Genomic DNA, 23,858 nt, shown 5'->3' on the forward strand with positions numbered 1-23,858 from the left:
GAATCGAGAGTTACTGGCCATGAAAGTGGTGCTCGATGAATGCCGTCATTGGTTGGAGGTAGCCAAGTGCCCTTTCCTCGTCCTAACGGATCATCGGAACCTCGAATACTTGTGTACAGCCAAGAGACTCAACCCAAGACAGGCAAGATGGGCGCTGTTCTTTACATGTTTCAACTTAATAGTCACGTATTGTCCAGGCTCTAAGAGCATCAAGGCCGACACCCTCTCTCGCCAATTTGAATACTCGCTTCAAAATCCTACCGAAGAACCCATCTTACCACCCACACTGATCATTGCTCTGGTACAATGGGACATAATGGCAGAGGTAACTAACACATTCCAACAATCCACCACCTCCCGACTGTCCACCTGACAGAATCTATGTCTCACTCCCACTTTGTAAGCAGGTTATCCAGAGGGTCCACTCCTTGCTCCGCTCTGGTCATCCGGGTATCACTGCCACTCTTCAGTTGGTACGCAACCGGTTCTGGTGGTCCTCCTTGCAGGCAGATACCATTCGTGAGGTGCAGAACTGTTCCACCTGTAACACCAACAAGTCTTCTAAACAACTCCCAGCTGGGTTACTGCAGCCTCTACACATACCTCAATGTCCTTGGTCCCATATCGCCATAGATTTCATCACGGATCTTCCTCTCTCTCAAGGCCACACCACCATTCTCACGGTAGTAGATCGCTTCTCTAAGTCTTGCCGCTTAATCCCATTACCCAAGTTACCTACTGCCTTTGAAACTGCGGAGCATCTATGCAATTATGTATTCAGATTTTATGGTCTACCTGATGACGTAGTTTCTGACCGAGGGCCTCAGTTCACCTCCCGCTTATGGACCACTTTCTTCCGTCAACTCAACATTAATGTCAGCCTAACCAGTACCATCCACAATCCAGAGGCCAGACGGAATGCATGAATCAAGAGTTGACCCACTTCCTCAGAACCTACTGTAACCAGAATCAATCTGACTGGAGCCGTTATCTACACTGGGCTGAATATGCCCAGAATTCCCTCCGCAAGCCATCACCTGGCCTGACTCCCAGTGTGTTCTTGGTTTTCAGCCTTCCTTATTTCCCTAGTCAGGGGAGCCCACGGACCTTTCTGCCATCAATGACTGGCTCCTCAGAAGCAAGGCCACCTGGGATCAAGCTCATGTCCATCTTCAACGGGCCGTCAGGAGGCAAGAGGAGCAAGCCAATTGTCATCGTCACCCCAATCCTGAATACAACCCTGGTCAATGGGTCTGGCTCTCTACACATGATAGACTTCATCTACCCTGCAAAAAGCTCAGTCCCAGGTATGTTGGTCCTTTCAAATTACTCCAGACAAATAACTCCTGTATCATACCACCTTGTCTTGCCTCCCACTTATCGCATCTCTCCCACTCTCCATGTCTCACTGCTCAAGCCCGCTGTTCGTCCAAGAGAGGAGGAGGTCGGGGACCAGGGCCCTCCACCCATCATCGTGGATGGCGAGGAGGCTTATCAGGTACAAGACATCTTGGATACCAGGCGCCGGGGCAGGATATTGCAATACCTTGTCAACTGGGAGGGGTATGGTGCAGAGGAAAGGTCCTTGGTTAATTCTGAGGATATTCTTGACCCCACACTCACTGCAGAATTTCATAGGACTCACCCGCTTAGACCGGCCCCTCGACCCCGAGGAAGACCCCAGCGTTGCCCGCCTGCCTCGTGTAGGAGCCGCTCTCAGGACAGAGCACAGACAGCTCTGTCACGAATCCCACCTCTGTAGTTCCTTCCATTCACCACCAGAGGGCGCCATCACCTGAGTATTGACTTTAACTCTCTGAACTCCAATTCCCATAATCCCCGTACCTGGCACTGATGATCTGCTCACCTGTTTCCCATTTACTCAGCTATTTAAGACTCACTCTCACTCTCTGTCATTGCGAGGTCTTGTTTTGCCCTGGCTGACATTTGAGCATTATCTAAGTTTACTGCCTTACCTGTTTATGATCCTGGACTGTTTACCCTGTTTTGACCCTATGCTGCCTGCCTACTGTTACTGCTTTGTTTATCTGGATATAACCTGTGATTGTCTGCCGCCTGCCCTGACCTCTTGCCTGTTTATTGACTACCTCTGGATTGCCTTGGATATTACTATTGCTGGTGATTGACCCCTGCCTGTCTGTATTACCACATTTATTGTCATTAAAGCTTCACATGGATCTCAACTCCATTGACACATTACATTTAATATAAGACAATTACTTTTCAACATACCATTGCATTGTTTTACCAAACTTGTATTTGGTACAACAGCATTCTAGTTTGTGATATATTGCTTAATATTAATGTTATTACTAATATTATTAATAATATTTATTATTACTACAGTGAATCACATTTTACTCTAAAGTAAAATTCTGCAATTCTTTCAATTTCAGGCATCTAGCTTTTTATTTTGAATCTAACTTTTGAGCTTTAAGTGTGTTTTTGACAATCTTCACTTGTCCCAGATAAACAATACCTTACGTGGCCCAGTGCAGGGGCATAGATTCTGGGGGGGGGGAGGTAACAAGCAAGTGCACTAATCATTTTGGCTTTTTAAAAATGAACAAATAAATGTAATCACTCAATAAGATATTATATTTCTTATATTATTTGTTACATGTTTATTGTTTGGTTGCATAATTTATACTATTTACAAGTATACACTGATTTGTGGAACACGTGCTAAAACCAGTACTCTTTAACAAAACCAGCATTTCTGTAAAGAACATCTTTACAGAATAAGTGCATATAAACGAGAGAGGACATGAATAACTTTCTTATCTGTGCTATGCTAGATTAGAATTAAAAGTTTATTTTTTGTTGTTTGACACAACTGACTGTAGATAACAGAAAGGGTATTAAAAGAGACATTATTCAATGACAAATGGGTCGCATGGACCTCGTCTTTATTCACACACATTACATGGAACAACTTTACAATCAATTTGCAGTGAAAGGAACTCGCTGCTGTAATGATAAGCAGAGATTAGATGAGAGACAATGGATCTAAATGCAGGCTTTTTTTAATGGAGATGATGAAGAGGGTGATACAAACTACGTGGAGTAATACAAAGAACCAAATGGTAACAAATAAGGAGAGAACGATCATAGGAACATAAGAACTAACAAAAAACAAGAGAACATTAGAGCAAATATATACACAGACTAAATGAGGAAGGGCAAACAGCTGTGAAACAATGATGGGAGACAATCAGGAAATAATTAACACATAATAATCAACATAAAAGTCTTAGGAACTGAGAGGTGACAAACTGTGACAACTGCTGAATACTTCACTAAACTACTCAATTACTGGTGAGTGAAATAGGAACTTTTACCACCCATTTGCCAAATATATACATTTTAGTCACATAGTGCAGAATTTGGTAGCAAATGCGAGTGTTTTCCTCTCATTGTAGTCAAGCATTGCGCATACAGTAAAAGATCGTTCTTGGGAATTAAGAATTGAAATCGAGATCGTTCAAATGAAAATAGCGATGCATCAGAAAATCTATATTTTTGCCCACCCTATTCACTAATGTTAATGAATACTGTTTTGTTCCAAAATCTAGTCAGCTGCCAAGTGTGTAGTTTCTATGCCACTAGCGCCACTGAATGGAACTGCCAAAATAAACATTGTTTTCTAACAGCTTTCAGAATACACTCCCTGTCTGCAATTGATTGAGTTGGACTGGACGGGCTGCTCAAAACAAACAGAGCAATTTTTATAGTGCCACAGAGACACACAGGGGAATTCACTAAACAGTTGCGGTACTTTTATGCATGGTATTTCTCAGCAGTCTTACTCATTTACCACCCATAATCTATTTTAGCAGGTGCAATCAGTGCTGAAATTGCACTGCAAACTGAGTATTTATATTTAGTCATTGTCATTCCTTTCCGCGTGAACATGCCTCCTTTCTATGTAAATTAGGCTCATTGTAGATTGAGCATTCATTCACAAAAATTGCCTGCCGCAATTTACATTGCGCTATTACCACCAAATAAAACAGGCAGTAAAGCATATTTTGTTTAAAAGAGATGTTTGTGTACATTTTCTATCTATCCTATCTGCAGTAATTCATCAAAATAATGATTAAATAATGGAGAAGAGGAGTGTTAACCTGTCATAACCTGTATATCGAGATGCATGGTGCAGTCAAGCGCACTTTCCGCAGGTTAGAGAGATGATTTAGGTGCCTGGATCACAGTAGTGCAGTGATACTGTTCAGTCCTGCCAAAGTGTGTCTTATCATGCTGGTCTGCTGCATCCTCCTCTTTGTTGCGGCCAGAATCTGCCCGCAAGATCGGAATTGTGCCTGCAGATCGCATTCTGCACACATTTTGTGAGTATGTTTGCGCTGTTGGCTGATCTGCATAATTCCTTTAGTGAATGGGCTGCTAAACCAGCACAGACAGCGTGTGTTAATAAATAGCACATTTACCAGGCACAATTCATGCGTAGTTAATTCCCCCACAGTGTTTACAGTCTTCGAGAAAATGAACCTATGTCTTACTTGTAGTTGTCTCTGTGTATTAAGCTAGGATAGGAGAAAGTATTTTAACACGGAAAAAGTTACACACATCAGCTTTAACCTCCTGAGACCAGAGTATGACTGTGTGCATTTTTAGAGCAAATAATTTTTCAAAATAATGTATGTCCTCATATGAGGATAGTTGTGAAATTTTAAATAATACCAAGCTATTGATAGTTTTCCTAAAAATGTATGTCCTCATATGAAGATAGCAGGTTAAAGTTGTGAAATTTTAAATAATACCAAGCTATTGAAAGTCTTGATTTTTTTTATTTTTTTTTTTTTATCTAATTGTTTGTTTCCATGAGTTGGTTATTCATGTTTTTGAGACTTTACAGACATTACAGCTGATTTCCTGTAAAGCTGTTTTGGAACAATGTGTTTTGGGAAAATCAAAAACTATGCAAATAAAATAAACATTATTTGACTTGATATTAATTTTATGTTACAATGTTTTTTTTTTGTTTGTTTGTTTTTTGTTTTTGTTTTCTAAACTGGCAACAAAATCTCAATGTTCTCTCTTTGCATTGTCAAACAAACCAGTGATAGACAGTGCTGAAGCATTTTACCAATCAGAAAATAGCATAATTATTTCTGATTCAAATTAATGGCCAGCATTGTCCAATCACTGCCAACCATGTTAAAATAAAATTTTGCTTTATAAATTCTGAATCTATGTTCTGATTACCATTGTCCCATGTCTGCCAACCATGTTGATTGTTTCAAACATCATCTGCAGCCTGAAACTGAACTTTTGGAAAACTGGAAATCTTTTTTGGAAACTGAAACTTAAAACTCAGCTGAGATAGGTGCCATGTTGTTTTGTCTCATGACTCGGCAGGTCAAAAGTTTAACCCTTTACTGACAGCCCAGAGTGTTCTGAACTGAGATCAATTGGTTTAAATGAGATCACATTATGCATATGTAGCGGATGTGATTATGCCACCGCCTTGTAGGGGAAATGTGTAATGTGTTACCAAGGAAGACTGAGTGAGCAACAGGATCTGTTCCCCCAACCCATTGCTTTTAGTCTTACTACAACCGTGGGTTTGTATGTTTGATCCTATCGTGCTGCAAAGGGATAATGCTCAAGATGTGGCGAGGTGGGCTACATGATTGTTTTCTTAACATGGCAGCCACCTGAAGTGTGTTTGCTGGTAATCTGGAAGGTAAGTATAATTATTTGCAAATCCCACTCTCCCCAAATCTAACAGGATAGGTGAGACACCCCTACTCCTTGGTAAGTGACCCAGAATCAATGTAAACTGTTTTAAACTTAATTTACAAAAATATTTATTATACATAAATATTTTAGTATTTGTTCTTTTTCTCTTTACTTTTCACAGGGAAAGAAATTGAATGTTCAATCCTCAACTTCAGTCAATTATAATGAAATAAAATTGTACATGAAATGAAGAAAATCAACAACCTTGAGACTGTTTCAGTTAAACTCCAAAACCACACACACACACAAAAACAAAACAAAAACAAGTTTGTCACTCTTTGACCACACTAAAGAATCTCAAAAGGAAATCAGTTCAGCTTCAAAGAAAATCAGTTCTGTTCAAATTTGATAAATACTCAGATTCAGGTTCAAAAGAATGATGTTCTGTCCTTTCTTTTCAACATACAGTCAATGAACGCACACAGAAGAACGAATATGTATCCACTTCAGAAAGATTCACTGGTCACAGTTCCATGAAGAATTGTTTTGGCTTTCAAAAGTTCAGTCTTTGACGATAACTGACAGAGCAATAGATCGTTTACCACTGTGTTGCTTGAAATGAGTAAAGGATGTATATTACCAGCTTAATGTCTTGGAATGAGGCACTGAATGATGTCCAGAGGATGGCAGGGTAATATCTTTTCACCCAACTACCTTTAGCTATTGTCCCCAAGATCCCTTTGCGGCTATTGAATGATCCAGTGAGGCCACAATCTTGGCTAATGGCTAATCAGGCTAAGAAGACAAACAACAACAAAACCACTGTTCGAAGATTCAGCGAAATTCTCCATCATCATGATCAGACGCATCCTGCTGATTCTTTTCACAAGTCACTAAGCATGTTTGAAGTTCGTTTGAACAAATAAAATGAACACTGGTAGTAAAATAAAAAACGTGAGTATTCAACTCTACTAATGCTTAACAAGAGACGTGCTAGCATGCTTATCACTCAGTTCAGCATGAAAATACAGAGAAAACAGGTTTCATCTCTGTGGTGGAGAGGCGTGGTCGAGTGCTGGCTTGTGAATGGAAAGCGAGATCAGGAGATGAGAACGGTAAGGAACATCACCTGTCATTGATTGTCTCTAACAGCTTTTTGTGATTGCAGTGAGAGTGTAGATGGATTTAAGAGCAAGCCAGATGCCGGTGTGGGGGAGAGAGCAGCACACACACATGCTGAGAGACAGTGTGTTTTGAGTTTGCTGAAGAGCGAGTTTGAGTGTTAAAAATAAAAACATTCTGAGTTGGGTTTCGCCGTCTCCCACTTCCTCATTTGTTGAAGAGCTACGAGTTTGTTACACTGGTGCCGAAACTCAGGATTAAAGGAGGAAGAATGCTGCCATGTGGTCATCACTGGAGGAAGATATCAAGATCCTCACCAGCCTCCACCAGTCATAGCATCAGGCCATCCTTGAGCTGCGCACAGAGCAGGAGCAGCGCTTCATCTCGATCCTCCAGGCCCAAGCGGAGGACTGTCAGGTGCTCTGGAGCTTGCTACCCCAGGAGGGGGCTGCTGCCACGACCCTGGACCCCACGTCCTCCCCACTCCATGTTCTGCTGGTCAAGATGGGCCCCCGAGGATGATCCAGTGGCGTTCCTGGGGTTCTTTGAGCAGACGGCAGGGGCATGCGCTTGACCAAGCACCCAGTGCACGGTCCACTTGATCTTGCTGTTGTCCAGGGAGGCCCAACTTGCAGCGCAGAAGCTACCAGTGCAGAACCTCCTGGCATATGCGGATTTGAAGAAAGCCATCTTGCAATGGGTCGGCCAGTCTCTGGAGCAACAGCAACAACAGTTCTGCTTGCTGACCCTTGGCGAGCACAGCAGTCCATTTGCCTTCGCCCAGCAGCTCCAGGATGCCTGCCAGAGGTGGTTGCTGGCAGAGTGGTGTGACATCAGGACTGTGATCAACCTTGTGATACTGGAGCAGTTCATTGCTCGACTTCCGAGAGGGACGGCAGAGTGGGTCCAGTGCCACCACCCAGCATCACTATTCGGGAGCCGGCAAGCCCCGAGATCTCTCTCTCTCTCTCTCGCTTTCTCTCTCTCTCCTGTCTTCCCCTCCTTCCATCCTGTTCCTCCTCCCCAGAAACGGGGGTTCCCCCTCCCAAACTGGCTCACCGGCTTCGAGAACTGCACTACCCACCAATTTCCCCTGTCCCTCTCCACTCTCACTCCCAGGTTGATGAAACCAGTGCCATGGGCATGAAGTCTGGGCCAGCCTGCTGGGGCTGCGGGGAGCCCGGACATTGCGGGACCAATGTCCGGTGATGGAGGTGGAGACATTGGTTCAGTTCCCTGACACGCCACAGGCCGCCCCTGATCGAGCTGGGATGTACCACATACCTGTGAGTATTAAGGGGGGTAAATACCAGGCCTTGGTGGATTCAGGTTGCAGCCAAACCTCCATCAATCAATGTCTGGTTCAAGACGAGGCTTTAGGTGCTAGAAACCGGGTGAATGTCAAGTATGTGCATGGTGATCTCCACAATTATCCTGTAGTGACCGTCACGATTCAATTCTGGGGACAAAAGCATAGTGTCGAGGCTGCAGTTAGTCCCCGCCTCACCCATCCGCAAATTTTGGGTACTAATTGGCCAGGATTTACCACTCTATTGAGGAAAATTGATGTGGATGGGTCCTGTAACAAAGCATTTCGGTGTGGGGTTTGCGATGCCTCCCCAGCCAGCGCAGTGCCGGGGCCATCTACATCAGCTCCACATCAGGATGACATAAGGGAGGGGGAATTCTCGGCTTCCCCAGCCCTTAGAGGATTCCCTGCCGGGGATTTCCCTCTGGAGCAGATGCGAGATGAAACCCTTAGATACGCCTTTGACCAAGTGAAAGTGATTGATGGTCAACGTCTTCAGCCAGACATTGCACTCTCATATCCATATTTTTCTATTATAAATGATCGGAAAGAGGATACAACCCAGTTGTTGATAAAGAAGAGCCGTCAGGAAATGCTATTCCAGACTGCTCATCATAATCCGATGGCAGGTCACTTAGGGTGAGAATGTCAGCGAGCATGCCGTGAATGTCAGCTGGTGAATCCACCAGCCACACCAAGAGTGCCCTTGTGCCCACTTTCTTTGATCAAGGTCCCCTTCGGAAGAATTGACATCGACCTCATCGGGCCATTAGAGCGGATGGCACGCAGGCATTGTTTTGTGTTGGTTCTGGTGGACTAAGAAACACGATATCCGGAAGCAGTGCCTCTACGCAACATTTCAGCACGTAGTGTTGCAGAGGCACTCTTCAGAATCATCTCCCGAGCGGGGATTCCAAAAGAAATCCTCACTGATCAAGGCACTTCTTTTATGTCACGTACACTACGCAAGCTGTACAAATTATTGGGTATTAAATTGATTCGGACAATCATGTACCACCCGCAAACGGACGCTTTGGTCGAATGGTTTAATCAAACCCTGAAAAACATGATTCGTAAGTTCGTGCAAGAAGATGCTCGGAATTAGGATAAGTGGCTTGAACCCCTGTTATTTCACAGTTTGAGAGGTCCCGCAAGCCTCTACGGGATTCTCCCCATTTGAATTATTGTATGGGCGTAAGCCTCGCGGTGTCTTAGACGTTGTGAGGGAAAATTGGGAGGAGGGACCTTCATACAGCAAAAACAAAATTCAATATATTCTTGACCTGAAAACAAAACTCCACACATTGGGGCAGCTATCACAGGAGAATTTGCTACAGGCTCAAGAATGTCAGTCCTGGCTGTATAACAGGGGAGTTCGGCTACAGGAATTTACACCAGGAAGTCCTTGTATTACTACCCACATCAAGCTCTAAATTACTTGCAAAGTGGCAAGGGCCCTTTTAGGTCACACGGCGAGTTGAGGAAGTCGATTATGAGGATAAACGAATGGATAGGGGTGGAGCACGGCAAATTTGCCACCTCAACCTCTTAAAACCATGGAGGGAGGCGATCCCCGTGTCTTTGGTGACGGTGGTTTCCGGAATGGGCTGGAGGTGAACTTAAAAGCCAATCGAGGCACCCCGGTTGCAAGTCACAGATGTGGCCCGATTGTAAAGATAATTCTTCAACGTGTTCTCACCCCTTCCCGATAATATGAATCTCATAGAACACCATATCGAAATAACCCCAGGGGTAGTGGTCCCTACTGATTACCCAAGCACAAAAAAGTGGTATGGAAAGAATTAAAGGCCATGCTCAATATGGGGGTAATAGAAGAATCCCACAGTGACTGGGCCAGCCCAGTGGTGCTGGTTCTGAATTGCAATGGCTCGGTCCGGATATGTGTGGATTATAGGAAGGTCAACGTGGTGTCTAAATTTAACGCGTTTCCAATGCCTCACATAGACGAACTGCTCGATTGGTTGGGCTTGGCTCACTTTTACTCGACACTGGATTTGACAAAGGGTTATTGGCAGATCCCCTTAACGCCAATGTCCTGCAAAAAAAAACTGCCTTCTCCACACCATTTAACTTACACCAATTAGTGATGCTTTCGTTCGGTTTGTTCGGGACCCCAGCCACTTTCCAGCACCTTATGGACAGAGTCCTCCAACTGCACTCTGCTTATTAGTAACTGGATAACTAGTGACGCACTAGTAATATAAGCTTAGTGAAAAAAAAGCGAGATGAAGCGAGAGAAATTTTGATTATTAAAATTCTTATAATTTATTAAATACTGAAATGTATTGATGTATTATTATGCTCATTAGCGTATTGCATCTTGCTAACACAGTTGCGTTGTGTTGACACTAATCATGTTATGCTAACAAACTCTATTGAAATTAGTTGTTTCCTTTGCATTTCACGTGAGGAGCGGCATTTGCGTAATTTAACGGCAGAGTGTTCCAAAAAATAAGATTGCATTTCAGTTATTCCGGTACTGCCGTATTGGTTGTTCAGGCCGAACGCGTTTTTGTGCTGAAAGAAGCTATATGCAGCGTAACAAATTTAACACAACACAGGTTGCAAAGTGCATTTTTAAAAGTTATTTTTAACTTGACTCAGCATCTAAAAATGCAGTTCTCCTGCACGAGACTCTGAAGAAACAGTATGATGCTGCACAATGTTCAAAGACATCCGTCTACCGCATGTTAGAGGAACAACTGAAAAGCTGCACAGATGCTACCTATTTAGGCAGAAGTCAGCAATGCAGTTCACTAGGTTTTGGAACAGAGCCTCAGTGTGTGATAAGAACAAGAATTGTGCTAGTGTTGCATGAGGACAATTCTGTATGCCCTTAGGGAAAGTATACTTCTTCTCAAGACCATATCTCTCAGTGGCACTCTTGTAGCAGCAATACACATACACACATGTTGATGTGTCACTGGCCTCCAGGTATCCACTTGTTCTGTCTGATGTGTATACAATCGTGGAAAAAGTGACTAGTCATATGCTGGTCTCATGGCTTCAGGACATCCAGAACAGCCTAATGTACTTATTTTTTTGATCTTCACTAAGTTAGCTGTGCTTTCATTCTGGGAAAGAAATGGTCTCTGCTTTGTCTCTCACCACAAAGCTTTCAGACCCTTTTCTTGTCTGAACATATATATACTTCACACACATTGAAGTTTAGAGTGCTGGGATTCCACCTGGGGTCTTTCTGTTTTTCTCCAGCTCTAGATACATGCTGGCTGTTTACTACTGCTCAGAGATGTGTTTTGATTATAAAAACAGTGGTTCTCAATTGGTATTGCTTAAGAACTCAGATTTGACATTAGACATAAAGTTGCTATCATAGTACTAATGAAACAAACAAAAAAAGTCTTTAAAATCAAACAATGATTTTACATATATGATTTAATGTGATCTGACCATTCACTCCGGTCCAAATTTCGACTCTCCTCCATGGGTGGCAGTGTAGTAGCTACTAAAATTTGGAACTTCCATTCAACCTCCACAACATCACCTCTATCTCCACCTTCAAATCTCAATTAAAGACTTATCTTTTCTCACAGCATTTCAAGTCCATTGCAAGCTGTTGAATTTTCTCTCTCTCTCTCTTTGTATTTGTCCCTATGGTGTATTTTCTTGTAAAGCGTCCTTGAGCTCTTGGAAAGGTGCTATATAAATAAAACATTTTATTATTATTATTACTGTTATTACCATGTGCAAATCTCCAACAACATGCAGAATTATTAAGATATGATAGGATATTTTGAAAATGAAAATTGGCAATTCCCTGTCTGTCACTCACTCGATGTTGTGTCGATGTAGTGACACTAGGGGTTCGACCCTATTTTGCTTAAAATAGAAAAGGCCAATGAAAATTAGCGAGTGGAATTTGCATGCCACTCTCCGCCCTGGACATACGGGTATAAAAGGAGATGGCGTGCACCACTCATTCAGATTTTTTCTTCGGAGCAGAACATATGTGTGTTCATCCCTATCACCAACACTTACGCTGCTGGATTTATGGCGCATATCAGCGGTCACCCTCGCACGGTCGAGTGTTGTGCTTCCCCTGGGCATTCGGCGGCTGAGTCTACAGGTGCTAAATGAGTATATTCCAAAGAGTATATTTTCTACTAAAAGAGCTCGTACAAACGATTGTCGTCTTTTTAAAGGTGGCCTTTTGCCTTTGTGCTACTGGATGTGGCTGTTATCTCTCCCCACCGGATAGTCATGAAATGAGTCTCGAGTGCTTGGGGCACCAGCATGCCGAGGCAGCTTTCATGGAGGGGTCATGTTCTTATTGCGAGAACATGCCCATGAGAACATTGCGGTTACGGTTCATTTCCTTCTTCATGAAGCAAGAAGCCACCGTGGCTGCTTCCCAACCTGGTCCGTCCTGGGCTGAAACGCAGGTGGCCGGGTTGGCAAGTGCCGCGGGCGATTTGGATGTGGACATGGGAGCGTTTTCGCTGGCTCAGCCCCCACAGACCTCCCATCCCCCAGCATGCTCGTTCTACCAGGAAGAGCTGTGGAGTGATGCAGGCGGTCCGCCTCAGGGTGGATTTAATGTCTTGTTTGCGGCTCGTGATGAGGATGAGTTATCGGTCACAGTATCGGAGGGTGGGCTTCTGCTATCAGAAGTGGACAAATCTTCTGAGCTCCCGCTCATGGGCGGTAGAGCTCAGGGAGAGGCGGACACTGAGATGGCAGCTATGCTTGCCCGGGTGGCTGCGAACATCGGGCTAAAGTGGAACCCTCCACCTTGCCCTGAGCGTTCACGGCTGAATGATTGGTTTCTGGGATCGGAGCGCGACTCGCAGGCCACGTACACGCTTCGTGGGTTCGCCCACCCTAACTACCCTCGACGGCAGAGCGGCTAAGGGAATACGTCAAGCTTCCCCAGATAGAGCGCGCCGTAGCAGTGCATTTATGCCCTCAGGGTGCAGCCACCTGGTGGGACTGACCAAGGCTCCCTTCCAAGGCCTGTAAGTTCTCTTCCTCTTTGATGACGAAGGCTTACAAGGCCGCGGGTCAGGCCGCGTCCACCCTCCACACTATGGCCATCCTGCAGGTCCACCAGGCCAAGGCATTGAAAGATGTGCATGAGAGTAGAGCTGACCCAGGGCTTATGCAGGAACTGTGTACCTTGACCGACCTCGCCCTGTGGGAGACGAAGGTCACGGCACGCACCCTGGGCTGGACAATGTCCACTCTGGTGGTCCAAGAACGGCACATGTGGCTCAACCTTGCGGAGATGCATGACGCCGAGAAGGTTCACTTTCTCGATGCGCCCATCTCCCTAGGGTGGCTTTTGGCGACACTGTCGAGGACTTTGCCCATCAGTTCTTGACGGTGAGGAAGCCCCATCTTTCTGCGGCACGACTCAGCCACCTTCAGGCCTCCGAAGTCCCGCATCCCATATGCTTCTTGCCAGGGCCGTCCTCCTGCGGTGCTGGCCCCGGCCTCTGAGAAGAAGATCCTCCTGCAGGAAGGTGGCTGCTGTCAGTCGGCCCCCAAGAACACCAGATGGGCTTCGAGGTGGCCCTGACACGGGCGACCCAGGGATGAGATGTCTGACTCCAGTGAGTCAGGGCCTCGGCACCCACATGGTCAGTAAAAGATCAGTTTCCTCATTCCCTGGGTCAGTGCACTCACGACGGATAGGCCCTGGAAGTCTTTACGGTCAACCAGTTGGACGCGAGTACCCTTGTTCTCCATTGAGAGACAGCTGGCAAACAGGTAAGTATGCTGGTTTCTGGGGCCGCTTGCCCACCCCAACCACCGGCCACCGTTGCGGGCTTGCAGAGCAGTACATCCCCCGAGTTGTCTTTCCGGTGGGGCGCCTGCTCTGCCGCGAACCACCCTCCCCGGGCGCGATGAATCCAGTCGTCCCCTTGGTGCTGCTGGCGCGGAGCCTGGAGGCCTGGTTAGCGATCTCCAGCCCCTCGCGGTGGCTCATCAGGACGATTCATCTCAGCTACACAATCCAGTTCGCCAGACGCCCACCCAGGTTCAGTGGCATCCTCTCCACTTCAGTGCGGGGCGGGGCAAGGGTGCCTCCGTCCTCCAGATGGAGGTTGCCACCATTCTGGCGAAATGAGCAATAGAACCCGTCCCCATAGCCAAGTCACACAAGGGTTTTTACAGCTCTGATTTTATCGTGCCCAAGAGAGGGGGAGGGTTGTGCCTAATTTTGGACCTGCGTGCCTTGAACAAGGCCTTACACAGGCTTCCATTAAGGATGTTAATGCAGAAGTGCATCCTGGTGTCAGTACGACATCAGGATTGGTTCGTGGCCATCGACTTGAAGGACGCGTACTTTCACGTATTGATCCTTCCTCGACACAGACCCTTTCTTCAGTTTGCCTTCGAGGGACGAGCATACCAGTACAAGGTCCTCCCCTCCGGTCTGTCCCTGTCCCCTCGCATCTTTACCAAGGTTTCAGAGGTTGTCCTGGCCCCGCTAAGGGAGAAGGGCATACGCATTCTCAATTATCTCGACGACTGTCTAATCCTAGCTCACTCGTGAGATCTATTGTGTGTGTACAGGGACCTTGTGCTTCAGCACCTCGACTGACTCAGGCTTCAGGTCAACTGGGAGAAAAGCAAGCTCTCCCCTGCGCAGAGCATCTCTTTTTTCAGTATGGAGTTGGACTTGGTCACTCTCATGGCATGTCTTACGACCAAGCGTGCACAGTCAGTAAAAGCCTCAGGCAAAAGGTAGTGGCGCCTCAGCAGCGGTTCTCCCCCTCGGGTTGATGCATATGAGACCGCTTCAGCACTGGCTACAGACTCGAGTCCCGAGGTGGGCATGGCGCCACGGCACCCAGCATGTGACTATCATGCCACAGTGCCATCAGACTTTCAGCCCTTGGTCGGACTTGGTGTCGTGGTCACGACAGATGCCTCGAACTCAGGTTGGGGTGCCGTGTGCAACGAGCAAGCAGTATCGGGGCTCTGGACAGGGCCCCGACTCCAATGGCACATCAACTGCTTAGAGTTGCTGGTAGTATTGCTGGCCCTGCAGAGGCTTCAGCCATTGATTCAGGGCAAGCATGTGTTGGTCTTGACAGACAACACAGTGACTGTGGCGTACATAAACCGCCAAGGTGGCATACGCTCATGTCGCAACTCGCCCGCCGCCTCCTCCTTTGGAGTCAGTAGACATTGAAGTCTCTGCGAGCCACTCGCCTTCCGGGCATCCTCAACTGTGAAGCAGACGTGCTCTCACAGCAGGTAATGCTCCACGGGGAGTGGAGACTCCACCCCCACGTAGTCCAGCTGATTTGGGAGAGATTCAGGGAGGCACAGGTAGACCTGTTCACCTCCCGAGAGTCCTCTCACTGCCCCCTTTGGTACTCCCTGTCCGAGGCTCCCCTCGACATGGATGCCTTGGCACACAGCTGGCCTCGGGGGATACGCAAGTAGACCTAGCAGATCTTCCGCCAGCGGTGGCAAATATGATCACTCAGGCCAGAGCCCCCTCCACGAGGCAGCTGTATGCTTTGAAGTGGTGTCTCTTCACAAACTGGTGTTCTTCCTATGGGGAAGACCCACAGAGGTGCGTGGTCGGGTCTGTGCTGTCTTTCCTACAGGAAGGGCTGGAAAGACGGCTGTCTCCAAACAGAGGCTGGCCCATTGTATTGTGGTTGCCATTTCCTTGGCTTACCAGTCACAAGACCTGCCGTGCCCCTTGGGAGTCCGGGCGCACTCCACTAGAGGTGTTGCGTCCTCCTGGGCACTGGCAAGGGGGGCCTCTCTAGCAGACATATGCAGAGCTGCGGGTTGGGCTACACCCAATACCTTTGCAAGGTTTTACAACCTACGTATAGAACCGGTTTTGTCCCGAGTGTTACGGGGTAACAGCAGGTAGGCTGGGCAGCCAGTTGGATGTACTGCTTGCATTTACGCCTTTCCCCTTTTCAAGGTGATAATGTGCGCTATTTTGTCCACAATAGTTCCCCGTAACTGGTGAACCCTGGACGCCTCTTTAAGTCTTAAGCACTGTTCAGTGACGAACTCGGCGGAGGAGTGATGCCACCAGGCCCAGTACTCGTGGTATGCCCCTTTTCAGGTGAGCCTGTGTACTTGGGTTCAGTGCTTCATACATGGTGATTCCCCTCTTGGTAATCCCATGTGACGTGTTTCCACTGTTCGGTTTCCCCTCAGGTGAACCCTGTGTTTCCCCTCATCAGAGCTTCACTCTGCTTCGGCCACTGTTGCTGTATACCCTCTCCATAGATAGGGTCCTCCTGGTGGCATCATTCCATATGTGAACTTCCCCGTTGGTAAGTCCATGTGAGGTATTCTCCACATGTTAATCTCCCTCCGGTAGGATGTGGTCTCTGTAGTGCCCTCCCTCCTGGAGAGGGATGAGCACAACCCAGCGTTATTCTAGAAGGTGCTCAGTGGGAAATTGCTTAACAGCAAATATCAGGAAAGGCCACCACCTGTAGCCTCCTTGGGTAAGTGCCTCCTCCCCCCTTAATGGGGCTAGGGAGATGCCTTACCTAACTCACTGGAAGGTCACAATGTGGTCGAGCGCTCACTGTGAGGCACGCAGCAGCTTGCCCATGTCCACTCTTCCATACCACGTGACATGGTTCAGTGCCTGCAGCATTTCCTATAGGAACCCCTAGTGTCACTAAATCGACACAATGTCGAGTGAGTGACAGACAGGGAACGTCTAGGTTACTGGTGTTACCTCTGTTCCCTGATGGAGGGAACAAGACATTGTGTCCCTCCTGCCGTGGCGCTGAACCGGCTGCTGACATGGCCGGGACTCTCTATCAGCTCCTCAGCATAAATTTGAATGAGTGGTGCATGCCATCTCCTTTTATACCCATATGTCCGGGGTGGAGAATGGCATGCAAATTCCACTCGGCAATTTTCATTGGCCTTTTTTATTTTAAGCAAAGGTGATTGGGGCTCTCAAGATCGAACCCCTAGTATCACTACATCAACACAACGTCTCGTTCCCTCCATCAGGGAACAGAGGTTACACCAGTAATCTAGACGTTTTTGTTTCTAAATGCTTTTTGAATTTTAGTGGTTTCATACTCTCAGCAGCAAATAATTAACTGCACAAAACACACTCTGGTCAATTCAACGCACAACCTTGCCTTCAACAACAAAAGATATGAAACATGTTTTCTCCTCCCTTTCCCTTGCTGTCCTTCATCAGAACAGACCTGCAATTCATTATTGGGTTGCAACCAGTTTAGAACCACTGATGTAAAATACAAATGATACAGTAAAATACAAATGTACAAAATGTGTAGGTTATATAATGATGTAACATGCTGTACATTGAAATGGTTTAAAAAAAAAAAAAGATCTGTACATTGCACCTTGCTGGGTATAGTTGTGTATAAGAGATGCATCCAATCGGCCTGCTCACATGTGATTTGTTAAGCCAATTGGCTTGCATGGTGTAAGCTGATAGGTCCTTTAACATATAATAGGGTAGCCAATCTACTCATGTACTCTCTTTTTTTTTTTTTTTTTTTTTTTGTCTAACGTTTAAATTGATCAGTTTTGCAGATAGGCCAGTTTCATTGCAGCACCCTGCAAGAGTTTTTCTCTATAACCCTGCTCCAGCCCAGCTTCACTTGTTTGGATCTGCTATATGGGGATCCAAACAAGTCTTTGTCTTTGTACTTGCTCTGCAGCAGAAGCAGCAGCAGCGTAGCAGATCTAGTTCACCAAGACCAAAATTCTATTAATATGTCATACCCACATTAACATGCTAAATCCTTCCTAGAGTTGTCATGACTAAGTTAAATGATAAGTGTAACAATATTGCTGTCCCTCATTTCCTTCACTGTTAAACTGTAGTCTGTCTGCACAGGCAAACGCAATGAATTGTGTCACTTAGAAGCACAGCAGCTGTACCTCTGGCAGCCGAAGAAGGAAGTCATCCACTCACACCTTTAAACCTAAACTACACAGACAGCAACAGTTGCTTTATGCCCCTCTTAATCAGTAGGACTAGAATTGAAGATGACTTCAAAGGAGGCATGATGTCCTTTATTGTGCAATTCTTTTCCTCTCTTACATATATTCAACAATGATTTACTGCCATGTTGGATTTGTGTGTGTGTTTCTATGTTTCTATTCTGAGATTGCACAGCTGGTAACAATATTTCAAGCAGCATGTTACTGTTGTCTTTGTTTTTTTTTTTTTGCTTTCTGTACAATTTGGGGTGACCAGCTGTGGTGATTGCTTTTCCTTCCTTGGCTTTTCCTTGTGTGTAATTTAGACTTGGCTTGCAGTGATAGTGGTGTTCAAAAAGGCTTTGGAAAAAACCTGAAATAGACAACAAAAAGCTACATGTCAGCACATGTGTGAATGGCTCATGGAGATCTCCATTGGAAACTAAACTGACCTAGGCTAGATTAAAGGGTATGTTCTCCTGGGATGTACATGTTGTAGAGCTTTTCCTAACGTACAGCGTATGTCCTCAGCAGTGTGTGAGCGTGAATATGTGCACTCATGTATGTGTATATCTCCTGAAGTGTCTTATGACCATTACTTTGCTATGTAACACCAGTCTGTTCTCCATAATACATATGTGTACACACAATGATTGTGCACAAAAACAATTGATAGCTGTGTAGAGAAGTGTGCAGGTGATCAAAAGCATACTAAGAATGCATTGTATTTTATTGTTTTGTGCATAACCTCAACCATAGCATCTGTAAAATGCATCACACCACCTGGAATAATAGATAGCTATTATCTTGCTTGTTAGCTGGTTTACATGAGACAGGTGAATTTGGTATTTAATTTGAAACTACAAAAAAGGAAAGGAAACAAAGGTATAGGAATAGAAAATACTGTATAATGAAAGGTCAAAAGCAAATATTGGCCAATGATGTAACTACATATATAGTTTTGAGGGAAAAACTGTAATGATTTAAGAATTAACCAGCTTGATCTCATTATTATACATAGCTATGTGTACAATGATAATTGTAACATTTAAACATATTTTTTTTAACTTTTAGATAGATGCTAAAATGTACAATATGGACAATTAAAGCATCTAAATTGTAAACATTTGACATGTTTACAGCTTTTGAAAAATAAAATATTTACGAATTCATTACAAAAAATGTTGAATACACAAATCCATTATAAATATATTTCTATAAATTATTTATTATGTTAAATATTAATATTATAAATATTATTTATTTACATATTTACTGTTTTATAGATATTTTAGATCCCTTAACCCTACCCCAACCCCTAAAAATAACCACTTTTTCAACCACATGTAACAAGATGTAACATGCAGATTACTGTAGTAACAATCATTTGTTACAATATATTAATTTATAAATATTTTACAGCTGCTAATACCACCCTACCCCTAACAATAACAATTCCTAAACCATATATAAAAAAAAAACGTAACAGGAAGATAAATTTAATCACAATAAGTTATTCCGAAAAATGTCAAAATCCAATGCAAAATAGTCCAAAGAACAAAGCACTGCATCCGATGTGCTCCCTGACGGCATGCAATAGTTTTGTTTGAGGTAGAGAGTGGAATTTAAGTCATTAATCACTGAATAAAAGGCTTGAATTTGGTTTATTCCTCACACAAAGCAATCTGAATATTTGGATCACAGCAAATGAATAAAATAGATTACTTTTATGATTGTTTCATGGTGCTTTTGTGGTTTATTTTGTTTTTATTTTTATTTTATTTTTTGGCATATTCTGAAAACTCCTTTTGTGTCTCATGGCAAACAAAATGAAAAATAAAAGGCTTAATTAAACGATTGCAGAATTTTTATTAATTTTGACACTTTAAAGTTTAGTCTTGGTTAAAGGGATGTTGAACGTTGAACAGGTCAGCAGAAATCATACAGAACCGAATGAAACGGTTATAATGTCAAATTAGGCAAACGCATCAACTAGGTTAAATAAATGTGATGGCATTTAACACTTAATCTCATTGATTATAAATGCAATTAAATTATTTTATTAATTCCATTTATTCATTATTAATCAATTAAATCAGTATATGTAAACATTTGTATGTTTCTAAAGGTGTTTATACATAAAATTATGACGTTTTAAATGCCTTCAATACAGTTCGTCAATATTGTACGTTTCGGTATCTTTGCAAACGTAAAAAAATGTACGTTTACTAAAACCAAACTTTATGTAAGAATACTTATGAATTCTCATGAGATCACGTTGGATTAACCATTGCAACCCATATCAGTCAATCTCAGGTCTGAATATTGGGTGGAACGTCCCCCTCTCAATATCTAATGTGGTTACAGCATTGATATTGGCGATGTGACATTAACTGAACGGATGTTTGCGCTTCAGTGAAAACACAAAGCGTTGTGCACATTGTACATGTTGCATACTTTTCTTTGAGGTCTAATTGTACATATTTGTATGAAAATGCTGGTGTCTTTTTGAGTCTTAACATTGGATATAAATCCATATGTACATGAAAATGGTTCAATCAGACCAAAAAATAGGGATTCGTATGCATTAGTAGTAGACATGGTTGATCATTTGAAAAACATCAGTCCCAACACCTTGGAAGTGAGGTGTCATGTTGACTAAAACATGCCACAAACTGTCTATTGATGCACCCAGGTTCCCTGACCTCCCCCATCTTCTCTATTTTCATTGCTTTGTTAATACAAGAGTGCCTGCGGGGGGCAGAATCGGTGGCTGTCATTGCTTTTTAGCTATTTCACTGGCCCTGCCTGTCCATCTGCCTGGCTGGAGACTCAGTGAAATTGCCGTATTCCATAATAGACTCGGGCGTTCTGGGCTGCCACACAATGAATGTTGTTGTAATTTCTGCTGTCATGGGGGCAATGGATGCCCCTCTGCGTTTTTCTTCTTTTTTCTGTGCTTGTTGGTCCATGTGCAGGGAGCAATTTACATAGAGACATTAATGTAACTGTCATGTTCTATCCCCGAGCAGCCATGCAGAACTGCTAAGAGACAGGCCGAGCTGCAATACTGATGCTCATAGCACAGAGAGATTGAGGCATGGCACAAAGTTAATGGAATTAAGTAAAGAATTCTCCTATTTACCACTATGGCAGATAAGTAAGAGAAAGAGAGTGGGGTGAACATTTAAATAAGCATCCAAGTGGAAATAAATGGAAAAATAACACATGGTGGAAAACATTTGAGGAAGCCATTTATATCTGGTGGTGATTTGGAGGGAGAGATCAGTTAGAGATAGGAATTGGTAATGAAATTTCTGTGTTTGACACGCATGCTGGTTGCAGCATCAGCACTACATGTCTGAGACACTCAAGAATATGGTTCAGGTCACGAGTGTGATATTAACTGGTCAATAGATGCTTTTATTGCATTCTCTCTCTCTCTCTCTCTCTCTCTCTCTCTCTCTCTCTCTCTCTCTCTCTCTCTCTCATGGACTATGAATGAGGTTGCAAAGCAAAATTATATCGAACTGAGAGCCATCGACAAATCTTATTTTGTGTGGAAATGTTGTAAATTGCATTTATGGGTCACTCTTTTATATCAGTTTTCAATATTTTTTGTTTTTTATTATATTTTAAATAATGGTGTGGTGCAGGGAGGGGAGGCAGTTCTTCACAGCATAACAGAGACTAGATCACTGCATCATTACTCCAGGTCTCACTGACCCCAGACCTGTTTTAAAAGAACTGCATCAATTGCGAAAGTGATTGGAGCATCTTATTCTAATGGCTGTGTTTTGTCCTCAGTTTTAGTGTTTTGTCTACAACTGTTTGGTTTAATCGACTTACTGCATGCATACCATGTTTTATTAATGGTTAACTGAAGTTTTGCTGTGTCTTAAATATGTACTTTGTGTTTAGTTTTTTCTCTGTGCTGTGTCTGCTTACCGTCCTTGCAGTTGATTCACACTTTGTCATTTACTCTACTCACTTTCAGTAGTGTAAGTACTAGCTTAAATGGAAAGTTTACCCAAAAATTTTAATTCTGTCATCATTTACTTGCCCTCATGTTGTTCCAACCCCATATGACTTTATTTATTTCTTACAATGAAATGGACAATTAATCAAATTAAAATCATTATATGTCCTAGTGTGATTATAAAAGGGATAGTTCACCCAAAAATGAAAATTCTTTAATCATTTACTCACCCTTATGTGATCCCAGATGTGAATGACTTTTCTTTCTTCAGCAGAAGATTTTTAGAAGAATATCTCAGCTCTGTAGGTTCATACAGTGCAAGTGAATGGTGATCAGACCTTTGTAGCTCCAAAAATCTCAAAGGAAACATCAGAATCAGAACGAGCTTTATTGCCAAGTATGGTCACACACACAGAATTTGTCATGTTGACAGAAGCCTCCAGTGCAAATGCAACCGTATATACATACATACAAACATATACATTTAAACATATATATATATATACATATAGTGACATGAAAAAAATAAAAATAAGATATAATAGATGAAAAAAAAAGAAATATACAGTAGAGCAATAATGTTGTTCGAATATTTGATATACAGATATACAGTTATGTGCAGGTGATGTAATGTATTGAAGAAGAGGTAGGATATGTTAAAGAATATAAAGGAAATATGGGTATAATTAGGAATGGATGGACTGAATATTGCACATGGTTGTATTGACAAAAGGAAAGTATTTGGTATTTAGTAACATAAAAGAAATCCAAAAGACTCCAGTGGTTAAATCCATCAGAAGCGATATAATAGGTGTGAGTGAGAAATTTAAGTCCTTTTTTTACTCTAAATCTCCATTTTCATTTTCACATCTGAAAGTGAAAGTTAAAGTGGAGATTTAGAATTAAAAAGGACTTAAATATTGTTCCTTTTCTCACCCACACCTATTATATCGCTTCTGAAGACATGGATTAAACTACTGAAGTCATATGGATTTATGTTTCCTTTGAGTGATTTTTGGAGCCACAAAGATCTGATCACCATTCACTTGCATTATATGGACCTCCAGAGCTGAAATATTCTTCTAAAAATCTCTGTTTGTGTTCTACTAAAGAAAGAAAGTCATACACATCTGGGATGGCAATAGCATGAGTAAATGATGAGAGAATTTTCATTTTTTGGTGAAATATCCCTTTAAACCATGAAAGGATGCAATCTAAGTCTGTATGACCTACTTGCTTTAAATGAATGTGTGAAAAGAGATTAATTGAAAAGTGTGTATAACTCCAAACTTCACAGACTTTGAGAATCATTCACGTTGTATGGAATGGCAAAGCTGAGCACTAATCCACTGTGAAGCGTGCAGCACATGTAGACTATATATTTATATAATTAAATCACAGCATATGCTCTTTAATGATCACACTGTCCCATATAGCAAACTGTATCTGGAGAAGTGAAGCTTCTGTCAAAAACCCATGTCAAAATAAAAGCATGATTCAAAATAAAAGTTTGATGCCTGAAATTGAAGAAATTGCTAAGAAAATATATTTTTACCCTATAATAAAATGTAATATTCACTGTAGTAATATTAATAATAATATTATTCATAATAAATAATTATTCATGAATATTTATTAATAAATAATAATAACAACAATAATTATAAAAGTTAAGCAATTTATCACAAGCAAGAAAGCTGTTGTACTGAATAAAAGTTTGTTAAAAAATGCAGTGGTATGTTGAAAGTAATTAATTTGTTAAAAGTTTTAAGAATT

The sequence above is a fragment of the Myxocyprinus asiaticus genome, chromosome 1 (genome assembly GCF_019703515.2).
Source record: "Myxocyprinus asiaticus isolate MX2 ecotype Aquarium Trade chromosome 1, UBuf_Myxa_2, whole genome shotgun sequence".
NCBI lineage: Eukaryota > Metazoa > Chordata > Actinopteri > Cypriniformes > Catostomidae > Myxocyprinus > Myxocyprinus asiaticus.